At 44.1% G+C, this 25,119-nt stretch overlaps 1 protein-coding gene and 1 non-coding gene across 6 annotated transcripts in view; both read left to right on the forward strand.

Annotated features, from left to right (window-relative positions):
• The window catches only part of LOC126251325 (formin-like protein), a 464,159-nt gene that overhangs the window by 78,135 nt on the left and 360,905 nt on the right, over nt 1-25,119 (forward strand). The gene's annotated exons all lie outside the window — the stretch shown is intronic.
• Trnat-ugu (transfer RNA threonine (anticodon UGU)) lies at nt 19,164-19,238 on the forward strand. The gene has a single exon. It is a non-coding gene; the product is annotated as a tRNA-Thr (tRNA).

Below are 25,119 nucleotides of genomic sequence, written 5' to 3' on the forward strand. Positions count from 1 at the left end.
CGTGTGTGTGTGTGTGTGTGTGTGTGTGTGTGTGTGGGCGTGTGTGTGTGTGTGTGGGCGTGTGTGTGTGTGTGTGGGCGTGTGTGTGTGTGTGTGGGCGTGTGTGTGTGTGTGTGTGTGGGCGTGTGTGTGTGTGTGTGTGGGCGTGTGTGTGTGTGTGTGTGTGTGGGCGTGTGTGTGTGTGTGTGGGCGTGTGTGTGTGTGTGTGTGGGCGTGTGTGTGTGTGTGTGGGCGTGTGTGTGTCCTTAGGATAAGTGTGTAAGCTTAGGGATGATGACCTTAGCAGTTAAGTCCCATAAGATTTCACATATTTCGTCTTCATGGACGGCAATTCGCACCCCCATCGTGCATGCCTTCCTTCGGGATAATTACATCACTCGACTAGTGACCAGCATGTTCTCCAGACTTGAACCGTATCGAACATGCCTGGGATAGACTGAAAAGGGTTGTTTATAGACTACGTGACCCACCAACCATTCTGAGGGATCTACGCCGAATCGCCGTTGAGGAATGGGACAATCCAGACCATCAGTCCCTTGATGAACTTGTGGATAGCTTGTCACGACGAATACAGACATGCATCAATGCAAGAGGACGTGCTACTGGGTATTAGAGGTACCGGTGTGTATAGCAATCTGGACCACCACCTCCGAAGGTCTCGTTGTATGGTGGTACAACATGCAATGTGTGTAGTTTTCATGAGCAATAAAAAGGGCGGAAATGTTTATGTTGATCTCTATTCCAATTTTGTGTACAGGTTCCGGAACCGAGGTGATGCAATACTTTTTTATATATGTATTTGCCTATAAGTTGAGTTTAACCCATGCACTGTAGAATCGTGTTAGAACAACAACATGGAATTCGTATTAACGCGTTCAAAGCAGGCAGTAGTTTTTGCAAGAGCACTCAGATGAAAAAAGACACTTGTTATCAAAGACAAATTAACGAGAATACTATTCGAAGGAAAGCCGAAGTTGATAAAAACTGGTTAAAACACATCTTTAAGTTCCGTCTGCTAATACTAGATTTATTAAACCCCATAAAAATATACACGAACTATTTAAACACTATCGGTGTTTCAGATAGAACAAATTGTATTGTAATTGTTTAGGCATTCAAACGGTACAAAAGCAAAAATACGTAAGATGTTTTTAGTTACACGTGCACTGAGTCATCGTCCTTCCCGTGTATCTTGTATCTGCTGTACGAAAAATCACAGCCAAACACGACGTCTATATTGAACATTATGTTAAAAACTCTAAACGTACCGGTAACGTAGTTGTATCCGTTTATTCCTGTTTCTTTCTACAGTTTTGTCAGTAAATAAACAGCTGTTTACGAGTCCTTTGCGCTCGCCGCCATATTGCAATTCTAAACTGCTAGCTTCAGCAACACAAGTGATAATCTATGCATTACTAGAAATACATTACTAGACTAGCACTCTCCGGTGCGAAAATTGTTCCAGTTTGACAGCTGGAGCGACACTAGCGCTCCAAGCGATGAGAAAGCAGACCATCGCATGAGTCTTTAAAGATAATGTTAGTTTTTGATTGTTTTCTACTTAATCGACGAAACAGTTAAAATTTCGCGTTCTATGCATTAGTAATTTACAAAGAGATGTGAATTATCGTGAATCACATGTATAACTGAAGAAACTACACCAATCCGGCGGATAAGCTAAAACTTATACATTAGGAAATACCATCAAATGTGTGTATATTTCCAGCGGCCAGAAAGTTCAATTTCCTCAAACAACGGTGTAGTGTGTTCTGAAAAGACGCCTCTATATGAAGTCGTGCAGTTAAAACAGCAATTGTGTCCCGGTGACTATAACGGAAAGTACGAATTTTGCATTTAAGTTCTCCAGGATACGGCAGAGGACACTTTCTCCGAACGATTCATTTTTTCGGGCGTCTCGACGATACATATGTTTGGTAAAGAAAAACGCCATAATGTAAGAATTTGGGAGTCAACAAAATCCTGGCGTCGTCGTCGAAAATGATAGAGCCTCACCGAAACTGAGCGAGTTTTGCGCCGTTTCTGTTCACAAAATTTACGGACCTTTTTTTCTTGCGGTGGAAAAGTCACACGAATGTGGTAACTGGACACGCTGCAAAATTGGTTGTTTCCTCAGCTTCACGAAGATTTCAGTGATTTCATATTTATGCACAATAGCTCCCCGCGTCAGTTTCACCTTGAGGTACAGCATTATCGTACCATCCCACAGCGCTGAATTGGAAGAGATGGACACCAAAATCATTGCTTTTGGCGACCCAGTTTACCAGACGTCACACCTTGAGATATTTTGCTGTGGTGGTACACTTTGTCACACCTATGGCCGCTGCTCTTAAAGAGCTGAGATATCGAATTATTGAAGATGTCGATTCAATAAACAGAAAGCTGTTGATTCGTGTGTGGAATGAAATGGACCACCGTTCCGATGTTTCTTCACCAGCGCTTGGTGCTCATATTGAGCGTACGGTGTAGTATCTGGCCGAAAATAAAACTTTGAACGTTCCAATATACAGCAACATGCGTAATGTGTTTCTATCTTTCAGAATTTGTACGTGCTCAACAGTTAAAATGAGTTCTTTCTTCTTGAATCACCCTGTATTCTTTCCGTTTTCCTTGAACTTGCTAAGCACGAGTTTTCCTTCTGCTGCGCCATGACGGTACTCTGCAGTGATGTTCCTCGGGACGTGGTATATCCTTCGAACGGCCATATTGTGGAGCCCACATTCAATGGAGAGCCGATCTTCATTGATGAGCGGACAGAGGGCACCCAGGCTATAGATAGCCTCCTTGTGGATGTCGTCGACGGGATGCTACCAAAGTAGACTTCGGTCCAAAGTAACTCGAAGATATTTCACCGATGGTGTCCACGGGATCAGCATGTTCAGTGGTAGGATATTGTCGATGTTAGACGGAAACTTATTAGCAGCTTTGCCTGGCTTTTGGCGGCATTACAGCCAGCGCGTCCATGGGGCTGCATAGCGAGGCTGCACACACCACGAACACTCCTCACTCACTAGCTGGTGCCGCTCGGTTAAGCCGTCGGCACACGGACTGTGCTGTCGAACGTTAACGTTGAGCGTGCCAAGTTCAACGTGCTGCTGAACGCTCAGGAACGATGCGACTTGTGCATACGGTACGTGGACCCCAACGTGGTACACGCGATCGCAGCGCACTCCAGCGGCAGTTGAGGGATGCTTCTAGTTCATAATCACACTGTTTGCTCAACGGGCGTGCGTAAAATTCCGACGCACATTTCCTCCATCGTCCACGAAAAGGAAAGTACCATGTCCAATCAATAAGGACACAGGCTTATAAAAGTTCCATTACAAACAGTGCATTACAAATTTGGAATACTTCTCCGCATAAGAGAAACATTATTTCATCATTCACCATTTTAGTAAAACCGCAAGGTCACTCTTACTTGATCACTGTTCCTACGCAGTAGCAGAGTCTTGCAACATGTGAATTACGAAGCGTAAAAGAAAAAGGAGCAAAATATCTTCAAACAAGTAGCGCAAGCTGTCCTGTAGATAAAGCCAATCGAACAAAGTCACCCCTCAAAAAAAGGTGAACTTATATTTACATAACGTCAGATACTATACTGTATGCTTATATTAAACTAATAATAAAGTATCAGACCCTAATAAAAACGCGAATGTTAGGGGAAAAAATTGGGTCAAGACGCGAACCACTGCTCCAAAAAACAACTCTTCATATGACAGTGACGCAACTCAGTACGCTAAACCAACATCACACCCTACAGAACTAATCATATTATGTTACCCGTTGCCGAAAACCTTAAATGTTACTAATTGAAATTTAATTATAACAAATTGTACCAAGAACAATACGTTTTAGGTGAATCTTCAGTGTGTCGCTGCTTTCAAATAGCCTACTCTCATAATACGCAAGTTACAGTAATTCTTTTGCCACGAATATGATGTTTCTGATTATTTTATTGGAACGAATCACACAGTTAACAACGGGTTTTCCAGTGATTCTCAATTTATTGGTGCTCAGAAACGGCTTATATACATATAGGCTTAAAATGAATGCCAATATGGCGCCTCACAACTCTACTGAAGGGACATGGCGTGCTTGTGACGTAGGTCTTATTGGTCAACGCTCAGGCGCACGCTCAGAATATCCGTCATGTCAGATATTGCTCTGCACGTTCGGAAAGACTCCCGAGCGTGGTATTCCACGCTATGACGTCAGAAACTCGGCACAGTCAACGCTCAACGTTCAACGTTCGGATGCACGGCCCGTGTGCCGTCGGCTAGGCTCCGCTATGCAGGTGACAGGCGTGGTGTAGCACACGAGCGGCGCCCTGCCTGTGTTTGGAGGCGGCCGCTGGCCCTGTATGGGCGGCTGAGGTCCCGCTTCCTCCTTCCAGGACGGGCTGCAGCGGGTGAGTCAGCAGTCAGCAGCTGACCAGGCCTTCTGTCAGCGGGCACGCCAAGGACGCTGCAGGCTGCAGAGAGCGCCGGGTATGGCGCGTGGCCGCGAAGGACAGCACTCTACAGGGTGCACAGTGCACACACGCACCCCTCATTACACGCTGCAGCGCGTGGCTAGGGGCAGGCCTTCCCCTGTGCTGCCGAGGGCGCTGTTTGTGCGGAAGGGGGCGCTTCGATACGCTCCAAGCGCCGCTTATTTGCATTACAAAAACAAAAAGGGAATGAGTGCGGTAATTTTCCACTTAGGCTGTATGTATTTAGACTACTTCCTTCCAAACCAGTTCCGGCTTTTTAAATAGTTATCGATTGCTTGGCTGTATAAAAAAAAAAGCACGGTACATTGCCACCATTACAGGGGAACCCATTTGTGTGAACGTAATTTAACGGAAACGTATTTACGTAGAACTATGTGCCATACGTATGAAAATGGCATGTTCACATATAATATACTTAGTTTTGCATTAAAATGGTCTTGCTCTTGATAACTTTAAAATTTGTTAGTGCATATAAAGCGGGACACTATCCAGAGGTATAAAACTGAGTACAGAGTGTTTCTTTGGTCTACGAGGTGCTATCCAAAATTTTCGGGACTGGTGCTGCCATCTGTTGAAAACCTGTGGACTAAATAAATAATGTCGTGTGACGAGGGCCTCCCGTCGGTTAGACCGCTCGCCTGGTGCAAGTCTTTCGATTTGACGCCACTTCGGCGACTTGCGCGTCGATGATGATGATGATGATGATGATGATGATGATGATGATGATACCACCCAGTCTCTGAGCGGAGAAAATCTCCGACCCAGCTGGGGATCGAACCTGGTCCTTTAGGATTGACAGTCCGTCGCGCTGACCCCCCCCCCTTTTTTTAACTCATGTTGTTCGTTTTATCTGCTCGTGGCGGACGTCGCAAGACACCCGTTTCAGTTCGTTGTTGATCCATTAACTCAGTTTTTTATTACAGAGGGCAGCTAACCCTCTGACCGAACACGCCGAGTTACTGTACGGCTCCATTCAGCTACCGGGGGCGGACACCTTTGGACTAATGGTCACTATTACCCTCGAAGTAGTTCCCATCCGCACGTATACACCGGGCCTAGCGCTTCTGCCTCTGGTCAAACGTTTCCTGGAACTCTTGTTCTTTGATGGTGATTATCACCGCCAGCGATGCTTCTCGAATCCTCTCTAGAGTGTCGAACCGACGGCCTTTCAACTGTTTGTTTAGGGAATAGCGCGAAGTCGCAAGGTGTCAAATCTGACGAGTACGGTGGGTGGGGTACAACTGTTACCTTTTTTGCCAAAAAGGTCCTGGTGAGAAAGGACGTGTGACATGTGACAGGGCGCGTTGTTGTGATGCAGCAGCCAGTTCCCTTGCCAAAGTTCGGGCAGCACGTTTTCACGGAGCCATTGCAAAACATCACAGTAGTATGCGGAATTCACTATTTGGTTGAGTGGGACGAATTCTTTGTGCACAATTCTCTTGGTAACAAAGAAAACTATGATCATGCTCTTAACTTTGCTCTTCACCTGTCTCGCTTTTTTGGGTCACGGAGAGCCCGGTCTCTTCCACTGGGACGATTGTTGCTTTGTCTCTGCGTCATAACCGTAAATCCAGCTCTCGTCGCCGGTGATAACCCGTGACAAGAAGGTTGGATCATCAAATGCGGTCTGACGACGGTCCGTGCACACTTGAACACGCTGTGCCTTCTGATCGGCAGTCAAGATCCTTGGCACAAATTTTGCAGCGACACGATGCATGCCCAGTTCATCAGTCAACATTCGTTGACATGTCCCATAACCAATACCCACTTCATCCACAAGGTCTTGAATGGTTCGATGTCGATCCGCACGAATCAATTGTTGAAGTTTGGCAACAATGTCTGGCGTTGTGCGGCTAACGGGCCTTCCAGTGTGGGCATCATATTCGGCGTCTGTACGGCCGGCCCTGAACCGAGCATGCCACTCAAACACACGCGCATGGCTCATGCTCTGTCCCCCCAAACACTTGTTGAATCATTGCAAGGGTCTCCGTAGCACTTTTCTCGAGATTCGCACAGAATTCGATACACACGCGCTGTTCTTATCGCGGATCCATCTTAAAATCGCCACACACAGAGTATTACGGAAATCGCTGTGGACACGCAACACGTCCTTCCAGCTGAATGCCACTCCGCACACTGACTCGTCAGATATGCAGCTCTCGCCACCTAGCGGTGCAAAGATCTACTACTGTTACTTTCCAGATGGCAGCACCAGTCCAGAAATTTTGGGTTCCACCTCGTATGCACGTGTACCTAGTGAAAAAATACTGATACAAATAATAAAAATAAAATTGTTAGCAAGATACAATGTAGCAGAAATACACGGAAATTTAAGGAATTTCACTTAAGATGTAGATAATACACGGTGCTTCAAAAGGAGAGCTGGTTTTGGTATATTAAAGTAAGTTTATTTTTACAAAACACAGAAACAAAATACATACACATGTTCATCTAATCTTCCCATTTCATGCACGAAAAATGTGAGGCGTACTATGACCCCTACTGCGCCGGCATGCAAGAACTAACTCTCTCCATGATGTTAACTATGACTGAACGTAAAGTTTCCACATTTATTTCGTAGACAGCGCGTCGATTTTTCCTCTTTCAAATCGTGGAAGTTTCGGGGTTTATTGCCACACACCATTGACTTAAGATGACCTCAAAGAAAAAGGTCATAAGGAGTTATGTCGCAGGACGTTGGTGGCCATTGTTGTTCAGCATTGCGCGAAATGAGGCGATCCGGGAACCGCTCATTGAGCAATTAAATTGTTTCGCGGGACGTACGGCGGGTGGCACCATCCTGCTGAAACCACAACTCTTTAATATCCATTCCATCCAAATGAGGCCACAAAAACTCCCGTATCGTGCAGTATCTGTCTCCATTGCCTGTCATCGGCCATCGCTTCTTCTGTCTAACCTTCCGTGAATATATATATATATATATATATATATTATATATATAATTATGCTCCCCGATCAAAAGCCACGCCAAATTGTCAGGCATTGTGGATGCCTTTCAGTTTCTTGTTCGACGCAAGGATTTTCTGACCCCCAGATACGGCAGATCTGCTTGTTCACAAAACCTTTTTAGTGGAAGAGTGCTTGATCACTGAAATTGATTTTGTTTGCGAAGCTGTCGTCCTCTGAGACTCCAGTCTACAAACTCGTCTTTCTGGTGACGCGTCACTTCAAGCCGCTGCGTCAACTGAATTTTATAGGGGTAGTAATGGAGATCATTCCGGAGAATTCTCCTTACTGAAGAACGGATAAGCTCAATTGTTGGGAACGGTGACCAATTGATTTCATTGGGCTAACAGCCACACTGTCACGAACCACCGCAATTTTCTGCTTACTTCGGGCAGAACGACGACGCCAAGGACTTTTAAGGTTTAGCGTTGAATCCGCCTCAAAGAACTTTTTCACAACTGTTCGAACTGTTGATTGATTCGATGCCTCATTACGCCATAGAATCGCCCGAAGTAGCCCGAGACTTGCTGCATAACGTTCTCCATTCTGACAAAACGTTTTAACGATTAGCGCACGTTGCACACAAGTGTACTGCTGTATAGTTGGACACCAAATGCGAGAAATGTAACTGAGTATTCAGTGGGAATGTTCCTGGAAGTAGAAACGAATCAAATAATGTCACTAACCGACAAAATTACCATTCGTTTAAAACCCGACGCTCTTTTTGAACCATCCTTTATAAATAGTACTATTAATCAGTACGAAAATTAGGAATAGAATTGCTACTTCAGTTTTCATTAGCGTAAGTAAAATGTAACTAAAATTACAAAGATACCCTCTGTTTTGTTGTTCACTTCGTTTATTGGTTACTGTTCCTAAATAAATATATCTCAAACGGAAAAATGGCGAATTCAGTTGATACATTTGTAAGGAAGGATAGGAACACAGCAGTTAGTCTCAATCGGGCTGCTTTTTAATTATTTTTTTGTATGTATATTTGAGCTATAAATAGTCATCTTTAGTGCTAAAATACAAAGAAATTACAGAATCAGAATTGATTTTCATAAAACAATAAATAAAATACCTCGTTATCTTAGAGCAGTGATAGATTGTAGTCAACATACCATTCTACATTCGAGTGACTTACAAACTTGCAGCAGTACATGTTACCATATGACTTTTCTGAGGTATAGCAGGAGGAAACAGAGGTTGTTGTATACAACAGATAGAGCAGCCTCAGTTCGCGCAAATTATGTAGGTAAGCCATCTTACAAAAAGAATTGATTCATTCCAATGCAGTAGTTTAAAACATTTTTATTTTAATAAAATTTTCGTATCACCTTTATATTACATTAAGAAATATCGATTTACAATGTATTTGTTCATATATTAGTGGTGCAGCGACGCATCAAATCTTGCCCAAAATATCCTTAATATATGCATACAGAATTGTTAAATCACGTTAAATAAAAATTAAAAAAAATATTTTTAAGTTTTCTGAAGATCGTCTTGAAATTATTCAAAAGCTAAAAACTAGCGTAGTCGCTCGTATCATACTGGTTAAGTGAAGAAAAAAAAACAGTTCATACAAACCGTTTTTATGAAGATCTGTTAACACCATAGTAACATACCGAAGATCAACGCGAGAAGCTAATTTAACCATGGACGTTTAATAAAAACATAAATACTACCTCTACTAATGTAAATATCTTAAGTAACGTATGATGCCATATAGAACAAATTGCCCTGTATCCAGCCGCTAAGGTTAAATTTTCAAGTGTTTTACTTCATTGTTGCGAGTGTGTTGGATGATAATTTACTCGAATGTCGAATGGTATGTTGACTAGAATGAAGCAGTGCTATTGGATAACGTGATGTTTTAGTTACTGTTTTATGTTAATCAATTCTGATTCTGTAATTTTCTTGAATTTTAGCACTCAAGATGGCTATTTATAGAGGAAATCTGGATATGCAGGAATAAAAACAAAGTGGGTTTGCAATTGATTGCTGTGTGCCTATCCTTCCTTAATTAATCTACAGTCGCTGACAGCTGTGGCAGCCTGTACGAACGAAACGAAAAGATGTTACCTGGAAAAGCGAACTGAACATCTGCCCAAGGTGCAGCACCGTGTTTACGGGGACGGGAGGTGGTAGAGGTGTACATTCGGGAATGCTTGCAATTGGTGTGCCGTCACAAGCTTCACCACTATAAGCTAATGACCCTGCTTAGCACTATTAAATGTTGACGGGTACTTTCGTTTAGCTTCAATTTTTCGTAAAAGCCTAATGTAGAGTGCATTTTCGGAAACTATATTCGCGCTACATGACTCGTTTATTGACACGTTTTAAAACCAAAACCCATAGATCGGAAGGAAAAATGAAAAAATTGAGTTACTTTGTTGTTACCCTCGAAGAGAAGTCCTGTACGATGAAAGTTGTGTAATTTTCGCTAATTTGGTTTTGCTTTTATTGTTCATAGTACCGATTGAATTGCTGCCCAATAAAACATTAACCCACATGATCAGCGATTTATTTATTGCTTGTAATTTGCCCTTTCTTTGGGGTAGATACTTCATCAGTACCCTCCTCATGTCGTAAATTGCAGGTCACAGTCTTACTCATTTGTTTCATCTTCAGCGAGATGACGCGGCTGCCCATCCGCGATCCCTTTCCATGCTTGCATTGCAGATAACATCATGGGCTAGTTTCACTAGAGCGTGGCTGGACCTAGTCATGTGGCCGAGTTAGTTACAGCTACGGTCGGGTGTACGGTTAGCTTTCTAGAGCAATACATCCGTTCAACGAAAAACAGCAGTAGAGTGTTGAGCCGTCCTCAGACGCTACTGTAGTGCTAGCATGGCCTTAGTTTGCGCCGTCGTTGGTAAACGCTTAGGAAAGACAGCACGGGACGTGGTTATTAAATGATTTTGCGACTGTAACACCCTGCAACGGCATTTTTTCGGCTACATACGACGAGCACGCCACAAACATTTTGATTCCTACAGTGGACACGCTTCAAATAAGCTCGCCAGACACATTGGTCGCTTTAAGACGGCTGTAGATGATGCAGGGCCGGTATCAGGCAGGGCATGGCTGACATAAGCCATGTCAGTCAGTCAGTCAATTCTGTGGTGTCAGGGCAATGATATGGGTCGACTTGGAGAGGTGACACAATGTCAGAAAAGAGGTATCGTGTTTATGTGTGTCCATTCCTACACCGCCAATGAAGTATCCTGATTTGTTGTTGACAACAACGCAGACTGTCTAAGGTGCGTGCATAGAATAGTGCACCACTCGCAGCGACGTAACAAGACGTTAAGAACGGTGGTCGTAAAAGTATCCTAACCATTATTTTACTTGACGATCTTACAGCTGCCGAAATACAGTGTGAACTAATAAACACATACAATGATTTTTTTTTTTATGAACGGGAAACTTTTTTAATACTTTTTCATGGGTGTTCAGTACGCCCCCTTGCGATGCACGACACGGGTCAGTGCGGTATTCAGATTGTTCCCACACTGCAGCGAGCATGTCTTGAGCTATATTTTACACAACTGCTGTTATGCAATGTCTCAGTTAATTCATTGTTGTTGGAGACATATAAACAGTCTTTTAAAGTACAAACCCCCAGAAGAAATAATCACATACAGTGATTTCCGGTGACCTCGGAGGCCAGTAATGTACGACTGAATCATTTGGTCCAGTGCGACCGATCCAACGTTCAGTAATCCTTTATTTAAAAATTCCCGCACTTCCAGATGCCAGTGTGCTGCCTAGCGGGAACCATGTAGCAAATTCTAGAGTTCTCTTTCCAACAGTGCGTTCTTCAGGCAGATATCTCAAATAACATAATAGTTACGATTTTTTTTAAATCGGACGATTCTTTTTGAAACACCTCGTAATTTCGAGAAGTATTCGCCGAACAGCGAATTCTTTCGTGGTACATGTATTAGGCACAGTCTTACTATGAATCGGTGAAAGATGAAAATTTGTGCCGGACCGACACTGAATCGCGAATTTCCCTCTTACCACGAGCGGTCGCCTTACCACTTAGGCTACACAAGAGCTCTCCACAGACCGTCCCAAACTTGCATATGTCAAGCAGTCTTCATCCTTATGCCATAGGGTGATCTATTCATCCCTTAGTGCTCGCAACGTCGCAGCTTTACTTGTTTTCCAGCACTAGGACTTGCGGTTGTAGACAGTGTGACATGCGGAAGTTAGGGTCGGTCTGGGGAGCGTGCACGGGTAGCCGAAGTGGCAAGGCGACCGCTTGCGATAAGCAGGAAATCCAGGTTTTGAGTCCCGATCCGGCACAAATTCTCCAATGACCAGCATAGCTATACCTAACACAGCTGATGCTAAGAGAGTTCGCAGTACAGCGACTATATTACGAAAAAGTATCCTTACCGACAGGGACCAGATAAGACGGTGACTGTTTTGTGAGTAACAGTCTCTTTCAAATCCAACAGGAATTCCCGATGGCAGTTACTTCAGGTACATTCCAGTCTCAGAGCGAACAATTCTAAGGGCCCTCTATGCAGTGCACATTTAGAATCGTACACCATACTAAAGACCATTGCTCACTGCTGCACATAAAGTTGTATTTCTTCAGTAGACCAGTCGACACAAACTGTGCAGTAGCTGACTGCTGGAGGCGTTCGGTGTGGTACAACGGATCGCAATTATTTCAGTTTTAAAATTATGTAATGGGTTGGGTGCACCGACGGGCATCGAGCCAACGAGATGTTTAACCATATGTGTGGTTGAGGTGAAGTGTTTCCATTATTTCCAAAAACTTCGTGGAGTATACGGTGCACACTGTAGTCTTCAAAGCTGACAGCCATGTTCATAGGTGTGATGCATACGTTCCTGGTTTGACAGCCCTATCACATCTCTACTGGCCAAGTAAATCACCCGAATTTAATTCCATAGAATATGTTTCGGTCTGTTTCTAACAGTGTATGAAACGGAGCAATCAACATCACCGCAATTCGTTAGCTGTTCGGGATCAGACAGTCTTAGAGTGGCTTCAGTTGTATGAAGAAACGTGTCAACTGTTCCTAGACTGGTTGAAGCCAATATCAAGGTTAGATGCGGATATGTCTTCTGGGGGTGACCTTCTTCTCCTCCTCCTTTTTTCTGGTTGATTGCCTACGTAAACTTATTTTAAAAGGTACATGGGGAAAATTGGGGTAAATGCGGATGAACTTTGTAGAGGTGCCAAAGGCGTTTACCATTCGAGAAAAAGATCTTTAAAAATGTCCGATTCCCTTTGTCAGAATGTCATAAATAACAAGTGTACAATTTTCGAACATTTGTAAGTTAAAATACCGTGCATGCACAGTACACATATTCTCAAATTTAGAAATAAACATGCTATCGAATTCGTTTTTTGTTGTCTCAAGACTCGTAAGTGTTAATTCTGTCTGGGGGACGTACGAATCAGTGTTACTTCTCTTGCACTTTGCTTTTAGTATTTTGTTCTGACCGTGAGTACGTTGATCTTTTTACTTACGTTGCTGCTTAGCAAGCAGCATCTTCTGAAACCAGCAGAGAGAGATCAGTTGAGACTTATAAATAACGGAAGAAAATATTTTCTCTACCTTGTTTCTTATTCTGAGCACTGCATTTATCGTTCGATCAGCATGTACTCAACATAACATTCTAAATATGTTTGCATTTTTTTCTTATGCCGCAGTAATTATTTGCTGAATTATTACTTCAAAGTTGCGACTAAATACGTGAGACGGAGGTTTACTAAGAAGCGTCTAGATTGACTCCATAAACCAGAATTTACCTTCGCCAATATGGTCGTCTCCATAGAGAGGAAGACAATGGGTAAATCCAAAGAGTGAAACATACGTATAGTTTCCCTGCTACAGATCTCAGAGGACAGCATATTTTAGTCATATCTTAAGGAAAGGAGATTTCTACGCTGGCGCGGTCATAACAAAGAGGAAAATTTAATAACTGATGACATGACGCTAGCGTTAATAATTTTTTTTAACTGTGTTCGACTTTACAAGAGCTTTCGAATGCTATTTTTTAAAAATCTGTTAATTAGTAAAGGCAATATACGAATGGTGCCATCTAGACCAATGTATTTTCATTTATTGCAACGCTCCAGCTACACCGTCATTAGATTAAAACTTACGACTCGTAAAAGAAAATTGCGCATCACTCGCAATAAAATCCATTTGTAAGCGGAACGTCAGCTCTAAACAGAAATAGATATTTGCACCAACAGCTGGAATGGTGGAAGAGTGAGATGTATCAACCATGTAATCGTCTACAGCCTATCATTTTCCGGAAACTTTGTTAGTATATTTTGAGCCATTATCGAAATGTGTAGCGTATTAGGCGACTCACCCTGCATATGACCGGGTAGTACGAGTCGTACGCTTTTCCGTTGGACATTAACGGTCAGTCGGCGATGTTCTGAAGCACATACGCACGTCACACAGGCAGCTGTGTGTGTGTGTGTGTGTGTGTGTGTTTGTTTTCCCTGTCCCTGACATGCCTGGCCGCGCTGTGTACGATGCCGCTGTTGACACTAGCTATCTGGCCGGTGCGTGTCACCATGTATCATTTGATGGCGAGCCAGACACTTGGAACAGTTCGCTGCTCGTCGGCTGGCTGTTTGATCGGCGGCATAGTTTCACTCCCCTCTTTGATGACCTTGAGTGATTACCTGTGTGTCGGCACGAGTGTGGACTTGGCATCGTATGTCGCCCGGGCTGTGTTGTATTGCTCGGGGAAGTGTCTGATCTCTCTCTCTCTCTCTCTCTCTCTCTCTCTCTCTCTCTCTCTCTCTAGAAATAAAGTACATGGGGTTGCTACTGTTGGAACCTTCAGATTCTGCACTCACCCTGGCTCTAAGAAATGAAGTTGGCTCATGGTCCGACGCCACTCCAGGGAACAACCCATTAAAACAAATTTGTTTTCCAGCTTGAAATAGAGGATGGGAACGGCCGTCGTTAATACTCCGAAGGAACTCGAAATTCTGTTCTTCCCCCCCCCCCTCCCCCCGCCCCCCCCCCTTCGGTTTGAGATTCAAATGGTTCAAATGGCTGTAAGCACTATGGGACTAAACATCTCAGGTCATCAGTCCCCTAGATTTAGAACTACTTAAACCTAACTAAGGATATCACACACAGCCATGCCTGAGGCAGGATTCGAACCTGCGACCGTAGCAGCAGCAGCGCGGTTCCGGACTGAAGCGCCTAGAATCGCACAGCCACAGCGGCCGGCCTTTGAGATTCCAGAAGAGTTAATTCACTCTCTGATCAAAAGTATCGGGACACCTTGTAGTGGACATTAATGTGGGGTGTGTGCATCGTTTGCTTTTATGGAGGCTTGAACTCTGCTGGGAACACATTCGACGAGACGTCTGAATGTCTGTCGTGGAAATGTAACCCAGTTTTCCTGGGGAACCCATACCAGAGAAGGCGGTGATGCTGGACACTGGGGCCCAGATTAGTCCATTTCATTACCCAAAAATCATTGCCTCACATTTATTTATAACTGGGTGCATTATCAGTGTGCATTCAACCATCGTCTCTAAACTGTTCCTCTACTTCTTGAAAGAAATTTTTGCCTTTGACAACAGAAATTATTTTCACAATTGCAGATTAAAGCCAAAATCGTATGGTATACGGCAAAATACAAAAAAGGGGAGATATATATAGGCACGAACATGATACGTATACTATGGTACATCACAAAATGGCGGAAATAACACATCACTTACATTGCGCTTAGGCACCTGTGATACGTCAAAAATCCTCCGACACGTACACTTCTCATCGTCGTACTAGAGCATTTTTAGCTGTAACAATACAGAAATACTAAACGAGCGCGAGGCTTCGTACATCGTGAACTCTTGTAATTTACGTGAACTACTACCAGTATCAATATCCTTAACACACTCTGTCTTCTGCCCACTCGCCTAGTATAGAGTGCCTAGGATAGCTGCTTTCTCGGATCGCTAGATAAAAATTCCTGCAAATAGTATGAATGGAGTTTATTACAAAAGGAAATGATTAAAATACTTCGTGAGATAAAGACGTGTCGCAAGCAAGGGGCGACAGACAAAAATTAGCAAGCTCTTCAGTATGTAAAGTTCGTAATAAAGGTGAACCAGTACAGTTTCTAAGTCATTGCTTTAGCGTTCGTCGGCTCGAATTCAACTCGGGGCGCGGCTAGGCGACGCGGCGCTTATACAGGGTGTTAAAAAAGGTACGGCCAAACTTTCAGGAAACATTCCTCACACACAAATAAAGAAAAGATGTTATGTGGACATGTGTCCGGAAACGCTTAATTTCCATTTTAGTTTCTTCCACCTACGCTCAATGGAGCACGTTATCATGATTTCATACGGGATACTCTACCTGTGCTGCTAGAACATGTGCCTTTACAAGTACGACACATGTGGTTCATGCACGATGGAGCTCCTGCACATTTCAGTCGAAGTGTTCGTACGCTTCTCAACAACAGATTCGGTGACCGATGGATTGGTAGAGGCGGACCAATTCCATGGCCTCCACGCTATCCTGACCTCAACCCTCTTTACTTTCATTTATGGGGGCATTTGAAAGCTCTTGTCTACGTATCCTCGCTAACGGAGGACATTTTGAACATTTCCTGTAACAAAGTGTTTGAAGTCACGCTGGTACGTTCTGTTGCTGTGTGTTTCCATTCCATGATTAATGTGATCTGAAGAGAAGTAATAAAATGAGCTGTAACATGGAAAGTAAGCGTTTCCGGACGCATGTCCACATAACATATTTTCTTTCTTTGTGTGTGAGGAATGTTTCCTGAAAGTTTGGCCGTACCTTTTTGCAACACCCTGTATTCTCTTCGTGTAGAGGCCGCCCCTGACTGTGTCGTCCAGGGAGGGGTCAGTCAGCGTTACTATTGGCTAACTTCGTCTCACAGCCCCCTCTGGTGTAACGCTCCTGGCCGAGGTACCGGCGCTTGACGCTACGCCAGAACACATTCCAATAAATGACTGCTGCTGTTCGTTGTTTGTGAACTGAGGCAGTTTTTGCGAAATTAAATTCACAGATGGAATTTTCCCTGTTCTTGTGAGAGATAGCTCACTGCAGCGAAGGGAATTGCCAGGCTGAGAATTATTGGAAGAATCCTCAAAGCGTTGCCTATCCAATAAGGAGGTAGCTTACATAAGCCCGTTCGACCAATACTTTAATACTGCTTGTCAGTCTGGGATCCCTATCAGATAGGATACACAGAGGAAATACACCGAATCGCCGAAGAAACTGGTATAGGCATGCGTATTCACATACAGAGATACGTAAACAGGCAGAATACGGCGCTGCGGTCGGCAACGCCTGAAGTGTCTGATGCAGTTGTTAGACCGGTTACTGCTGCTGCAACGGCAAGTTATCAACATTCAAGTGAGTTTGAACGTGGTTTTATAGTCGGCGCACGAAGGATGCGACATTAGCATCTCCGAGGTAGCGATGAAGTGGGGATTTTCCCGTGCGATCATTTCACGAGTGTACCGTGAATATCAGGAATCCGGTAAAACATCAAATCGCTGCGGTCGGAAAAAGATCCGGCAAGAACGGGTCCAGCGAAAACTGAAGAGGATCGTTCAACGTGACAGAAGTGCAACCCTTCCGCAAATTGCTGCTGATTTCAATGTTGCCGCATGCGAACCATTCAACGAAACAGCATGTATATGAGCTTTCGGAGCCGAAGGCCCACTCGTGTACTATTGATGACTGCACGACACAAAGCTTTACGCCTCACCTTGGCCCGTCAACATTGATATTGGACTGTTGATGACTGAGAACATGTTAACTGGTCGGACGAGTCTCGTTTCAAATTGTATTGAGCGGATGGACGTTTACTGGTATGGAGACAACCTCATGGTTTCATGGACTCTGCATGTCAGCTGGGACTGTTCAAGCTAGTGGAGGCTCTGTAATTGTGAGGCGTGTGCAGTTGGATTGATATGGGACCCCTGATACGTCTAGATACGACTGACAGGTGACACACACGTAAGCATCCTGTGATCACCTGCATCCATTTATGTCCATTGCGCATTCCGACAGACTTGAGCCATTCCAGCACGACAATGCGACACCCCACACGTCCAGAATTGCTACAGTGTCGCTCCAGGAACACTCTTTAAACACTCCCGCTGGCCACTAAAATCCCGAGACATGTATATTATTGGGCATATCTGGGATGCCTTGCAACGTGCTGTTCAGAAGAGATCTCCAACCCCCTCGTACTCTTAGGGGTTTATGCTCGTACTCTTAGGGGTTTATGCTCGTACTCTTAGGGGTTTATGCTCGTACTCTTAGGGGTTTATGCTCGTACTCTTAGGGGTTTATGCTCGTACTCTTAGGGGTTTATGCTCGTACTCTTAGGGGTTTATGCTCGTACTCTTAGGGGTTTATGCTCGTACTCTTAGGGGTTTATGCTCGTACTCTTAGGGGTTTATGCTCGTACTCTTAGGGGTTTATGCTCGTACTCTTAGGGGTTTATGCTCGTACTCTTAGGGGTTTATGCTCGTACTCTTAGGGGTTTATGCTCGTACTCTTAGGGGTTTATGCTCGTACTCTTAGGGGTTTATGCTCGTACTCTTAGGGGTTTATGCTCGTACTCTTAGGGGTTTATGCTCGTACTCTTAGGGGTTTATGCTCGTACTCATACGGGTTTATGGACAGCCCTGAAGGATTCATGGTGTCAATTCCCTCCAGCGCTATTTCAGGCATTAGTCGAGTCCATGCCACGTCGTGTTGCGGTACTTTTGCGTGCGCACGGGATCCCTACAGGATATTAGGCAAGTGTACCAGTTTCTTTGGCTCTTCAGTGTAGATACGATCCAAAGAAGAGCAGAGCGTATTGATGCAGGTTCATTTAGCAAGTGCGAAAGCGTCACCGAGAACTGAAGTGGCTGAAGTTCAGAGATCGTACGTTACTAGAAGAGTCAACCAATATACTGCTTCCTTCTACGTATAACCTGAGGAAAGGCCATGACTGTAAAAATTAAAGGGATTCGACCTCACGCGAAGGCTTACCAGCAATCATTGCTTCTCGGGAACCATTCGCGACCGAAATAGGAAGTGGTGAAAGAGGTAGTGGTACACAAATTTCACTCCGCCAAACACAGTAAGGTGACTTGCAGATTGTAGATTAGTCGCAGACCATGCCAGTATTATTGCTTAGGCCCGTATTTCACCAGAAGATCTTAATAAGACCCCTCTTGTGTTACTTGGCGGGAATAGATACTGTGAGTCAGTGCTGCAAGCCGACAGTCCCCTCCGCCGCACACGCCACACCGAGAGCCCTCCAGCCTGCGCTACTCGATGCGTGACACACACGGCCGGCGCGCTCCATGCGTCGGCACGCCCCTGCTGGCACTTCTGTCGCCCCCGTCACCCTGCCGCCTCGCGCACAAACTGCCGTTCCGTGCCGGAGCACGCCAATTCCCCGCGAACGGCGCCGTCGCCGTGACTGATACATCACAGCCAGCTGAAGAACCGCGAGAAAACTATACACAGAGAGATCGCAAATATTTCTGACAAATATGATGGGCAAACATCTATTAGGCGCACTACGAATGTAGTGGTGTGGACATGTTGGGAATGTGGATCTCACGGGGAGCGTGCAAGGGGTAAGTCCCTGCAGACGCACTATCCTCTGTGCCCGCGGTGGCTCAGATGGATAGAGCGTCTGCCATGTAAGCAGGAGATCCCGGGTTCGAGTCCCGGTCGGGGCACACATTCTCAACATGTCCCCAATGAAGTACATCAACGCCTGTTTGCAGCTAGGGTATCCATTTGATTATCATTTCATTTCTAGCAAAGCTGCATGGTCATCCACGGTAACTGTTCTTTCGGGAACAGATACTACCGTCATATATAAATCTCAAAATAGTATATGCTGGCAGGGGATCGACACTTGTGTAGCAACAGCTGACGCTCAACATAAATGTATTAGCCATAAGTAGGCGCAAAGACCCACCACCGTTAGAGTACGCATTTTGCGACGAAATCACACAAAATAACCGCATAATGTCTAAGGAGACACCTCAAGTAAAATGACCACATAAATCATTTGCAAGCATCCTAAGGGAAATTTGTCTATGAAAGAGGTGCCTGACATGAAAGACAACTCTTGAGTATTACTCGCCAGTCTCGAACCATTACCAGGCTAAGTTACTACGGAAACAGTAGAGCGACGCGTTTCGAACGGATTAGTTCAGTCGGCGTAAGAGCGTTAAGGTGACGTTCATCGAGCTCCAGCGGCAGACAGTACCAGAGAGGCGTTCTACATCATGGAGACGTCTAGTGTCTACATTGAAAAAGCGTACGTTCCATCTGACAACATACGCTATCTGATCGAAAGTACCCCGACACCCCTATGTAATGAGGGACTGACCACTAGTTACGAGAGGCGGGTCGGCCAGTATAAAAGGAGGCAGGTAGCATTGTAGTATCAGTATATAAGCAGTAACAACGTTTCGGTCAGCAGATCTCAGTGACTTCGAATCTGTTCTAGTTATCAGATGCAACCTGAATAACAAATCCATCATTATGGACATTCTAAAGCTTCCCAAGTCTATTTTTGTTGACGTGAGGTTGTGTGATAAGCGATGTCACTGGACAGTGGATGACTGGAAATGGTTTGCAGCGGTGAATAACGTTATAACTTGTGGCAATCAGATGGAAGGCATTTACTTCGGCAAATGCCTGGAGAAAGTCCTCTACTATCGTGTATAGTGCCAACAGTCAAGTACGGAGGAGATTAGTTACGCAGGTGTCTTTCGTAATAGGGATACGGTCCCCGATTGCGCTTTAAATCGATGCGTACGCATACTCATCAATATTTAATGGGTGTGACTGCGATCGTGTAATCATACGATAATGGTTTTTTCTCCTTATTTATCCGTTAATCCAATTCCTGTACCAAGCGTCAATACTCTGTAGATCTTACTGCATTTCGCTATATTTTATGCATTTGGGCTTCCCTGTATAGAACAGCATTATCTGCGAAAAGTCTCACGTAACTTTTAAAGTTGATGCACTAGGTCATTCATGTACATTAAAAATGTGAAGGTCCTACGACAGTCTCTTGAGGTATGTCTGCCGTTACTTTATTGAACGTCTGGAGATTCCTCTCTGCTGATAATTATATGCTGTTGTGTTTACCAAAATATGAGCAGTTCAATGTCACAGCTGGTCTGGCAATTTTGTTAATTAGGCGGCAGTGCCGCACTGTATCGAACGCATTGTGGAAGTCCAGGAACACTGCATCAGTCTGGGCACTGGTATCTGCTGTCTTCTAGAATCAGACGTTTGTTTTCCAGGACTAATGTTCACATGCTGTTGGTTTCGGTACATGTAAGACGATAATTTCATCTCGTCCTTGACAACTCCACACCTGTCACAATCGTCATTCCTCTACTTCTCGACGTTGCGTCTGCCTTAGATTACTTGTGCTCTTAACCAAATCCGTGGCTGCTGTTGACTGCTTCCACAGATGGAAACAGCGTTTTCCAGGCTTGGTAACGATTGCACTGTATAAAGTTGTGGGTTCTCCAGAGGTTTATTTTTAACTTTACATTTATTGTTGCAGTTCGTCCGGTAGAGAAAGTACTGACGAGTAATTATAGCAACAAATCATTCTTTGGAATGTTACTCGTGTCACACCGGTTTGAATGTGAATTATATCGTGAAAGCGTTGATCCTTCATGTGAACTGCTGCAGTTAATCATTTTGTGCTGTGTTCGTATTAGTAACACAGGCTCGTAACCCGCGCTGATTTTTTTTCCATGGAAGAATTGCCCGTGTTTTGCATTTCAGTCAAGTCACGACAGGCGTCCACGCGTAGTGTTTGTTCAGGATCAATGTATGCGGAACAAAATTAGAATATGCGTTTCTCTTCTGTACAACACTCTGGAGGTGTTTTGAACTTTTGATTTGGAGATGCTGCTCTGTTGCGATTTGTGACACAATGTTGACACACTACATTCGCACGTCCTCCGCTTAACTCTTGTCTGCTCACAACTGCTGGTCGAGTGCACATCTGTTGTTTACAGTCGTTAGTTCACGTTGACACCGTAGTTATTGCGCTGACGTCGCTTATCCGCTAGGAAAAAGATAAGTCTCTCAAGAGTTTTGCACGGGTAGTAGTGTACTTAGGTGTTTCTGGAGTGGTTAGTATTTATAATGGTGGTAGAGATCGTGAGCGGATGAAAGACTGAAATTAGGCGCTCTTGAGAGACCACTGCATCATTGCATTCCACTACGGCGACTGCCGCGAACGTGGTCGATACGAACATCATACGGCACCTTAGCGAGCTACAAGAGGTGTTGCGTGTTTTTCGGACAGCTTCGCTTGGTCCTTGCTGCACTTTGAGATTGCATTGTTTTTGCTTTATCGCATTTGTGTAGTATCGTCCAGTGACGCCATGTATTGTTCGCCTTATCTTGTTGCTGACAGCGCCATTGTTAGTTTCCTCAACTCTGTACTGTCGAGGCCCCTTCCTAGCGGTATCGCAACGGTCTGTGCTATTGAATTAGATTTGAGACCAAATCCTAGACCAGGGACATACGGAAACTGCCGGCCGTCATTTCACAATATTGAGAAGTATTGTGTGTTACAATCTATAACTACTTTTGTTGCTTAATTCTTTTCGAAAATCTGCTCTCTGGTGTCATTGTGGAAAGCATATCTGAGCTGTTACAGAGAGGCGCGGGAACACCCAGGATGGCCACTTTTGTAACGTCCCTGTAAATATCGAAGTGTAATGAATGTGCATCACTACGCAAGGGTCAGTACTAAGAAGCGATATGAAATGGAACGACCATCGAAGTATAAGGGAAGGTGATTGGAAGACACAGAAGGGTACTCGGAAAAGGCAAAGTAACCGTAAAGCAAATCACACAAGACAATAATGTAACCAGTTTAAGACTGGAAATGGAAAACACTGAAAGTACGAAAAGTGGATATTTTAGGTTTTCCTGTAGATAATGGCTAAAAACTTGATAGATCGCTGGTTTTGGAGAAGCCTCCTTGTACTTGAAATACATCCAGTAGATGTAGTAGTGTGAAAGTTCCTTTGTTCGTCATACGAGGAACGCCTTATGTACCGAGCGTGCTAAACCTCGGCAGTAAACATGTTGTAACGTGTTTCTCGCTCGCTTTCGTACCAACAAGAAGTACGTTTCAATTCATTTGTTATTTTCGACGTGAATCTTTTGTGTCCAGTGTTTTGCTATGCCGAAGGAAGGCAACATTAGAAACAGGAGGGAGAATACGAAGCTAAGAATTCACGGAAAAAGAAAACACAGGGCAGCTCTTGCTCAGAAAGGAGGAACTATTAGCTATTGTCGATTTTCTTGAAGTGGAATACAGGGAATTTTATTTCTCATTATGTCAGTGATGTCAATACTGTTCTTTTTTACTGCCCAGAAATAAGTGGGGCGATGTTGTGCGCATTCAGTGATGTCTGGGAAGGTGAAGCATGGCACTAAACATTTACTTAAATTTTCATTTTTAATTCTTTTAAAATTCTAAACTTAATACACATCTGCAAAACCCTTTTGTCATTCGTGTTACATATTATCTTTGAAACTATCATAATATTGAAATTCCTTTGAATCAATGATTCGTAATGTCATCTCTCGTAGTTTCCTTCCTGTATCCTTACATTTTAATATTTCGCACTTTCAGCGTTTCCCGTTCCCAGTCTGAAATTACAGGATGTTGTTCCATTTTTAGGAGTCCTTATCACGTAAATATCACAACAGAGGTTGAACGAATTTAGACCCACGCTGCTAGGATCCTAACAGTCAGCATGGCACATACGAAGGTGTAACGGGAATTCTCTGGCAACTAGAATAGGAACCCGGAGAAGTAGTGCGATGTAATTCTCGCCAAACAGCGCGGGAAAAATTTAGAGAAGCCGTTTTCGAAGAAGAGTGTTAGTCATGCTGCCACTGTTGTATGTCTAGCGTAGAGATCACGAGAATAAGATATGAGAGATTAAGACGCCATTTTCCCCTTGCTTAGTACGCTAATGGAATAGGAAAGAAAACTGGTATGAAGTGAAGTGCCTTCCGCTATGTGCTGGATAGTGGCTTGCGGAGTATGCATGGTGCTCATAAACAGTTTGAAAGTCTCGTAAGGGTGTTGCAGGATAGATTGGAGTGAGAAATAACTAACGAAAAATTGGATACGTCGCGCCGGTTCAGAGTTGATTGACATTAAAGTTAGCCAGTCCGGTCGTTGGCCGCGCAAATTCGAGCGGCCCGTCAGAGATTTCTTCGATTTACTAGAACCGAATAAGAGAGCGATACAAAAACTGGACGTGGGACGGTAGTAACGATCGCGTCAGGGCCAAAGGCTGAGCGGTCTCGCGCGCTATCACCTCACTATGAGAACAATTGACACTAATTATTGTTTCTGGTGGGCCGCTTGAATTTGGTCAGCTTCACTGGTAACAAACTCGGAAAAGGCGCAACATATCTATTTTTTTTTCGTATGTTATTTCTCAACGGCAGAATTGTTCCTCAGAAAGAGGCGTGTTGAAGGCCACAGTTATTCCTAACATGCATTCTCCATAAAGCACAATCTCTCACGGCCTGCTATTGAATATGCGTCGAAAGACAGCGAAATATCCAGGGCGTGACTCCGGCGCTGGTGTGTAGCCAGCGTTGCAAAGCAGCTGGTCTGCTTTCACTGTGATGTACAGGGCAATTTAAAATGGTTGTAGCGGCTGCAGACGGCTATAACTGTTCAGTACACAGCGAAATATCGATAATAATGACTGAGAATGGAAAAGAGAGCCTTTTTTCACTTAATTTGTAGGTGTTAGATTATACAGAGTGTCCCAGCTATCTTGTCCACCCAAAATATCTCTGGAACAATAACAGCTACTGGAAAACGACTTTCACCGGTATCAATGTAGGGCTGGGGCCCATGAATGTACGTATTTGGAAACTTTCTAAAACGAAAGCATATGTGTTTAACACATCGCGATTACGGGCAGCATGGGGTTCACGCCTGAGCCTAACGACGTGCGCTAGCAGCGCATGTCGGGTGTTTCAAGCGTCAACTTCGCGTCTTAATATCTCGGGATGTGATGGGAATATTGCGATGCAATCAACGCCATTGTGTTTGTGCTTTGTCATGCTATGGATTGCTGAAGAAAAAAATATAGGTCCATTTAAAAAAACAAGTTTGTGTTAAAAAACACATATGCTTTCGTTTTAGAATGTTTCCAAATACGTACATTCATGGGCCCCAGCCCTACATTGATACCGGTGAAAGTCGTTTTCCAATAGCTGTTATTGTTCCAGAGATATTTTGGGTGGACAAGATAGCTGGGACACCCTGTATGTGACTCCTCTTTCTCACACGGACAAGTTGTCTAAGCGATAACCCAGTTCACGCCATACATTCTGAAGTATATGTGGAGTCGCCGATGCGAACGAACGCGCATTTTAACTTCAATTTTTTTTCCCCAGCAAACAAGGCACATATTGTAGGTCCTTCACATAACCACACCAACAGAAATCCTTGGATTCTCCACACTTGTGTAGCCTGAACAAGCTTCTCCATGCTCGAATAAGTAATGCAACCGACATCCATTT

Source organism: Schistocerca nitens, chromosome 4, assembly GCF_023898315.1.
Source record: "Schistocerca nitens isolate TAMUIC-IGC-003100 chromosome 4, iqSchNite1.1, whole genome shotgun sequence".
NCBI classification, from domain to species: domain Eukaryota; kingdom Metazoa; phylum Arthropoda; class Insecta; order Orthoptera; family Acrididae; genus Schistocerca; species Schistocerca nitens.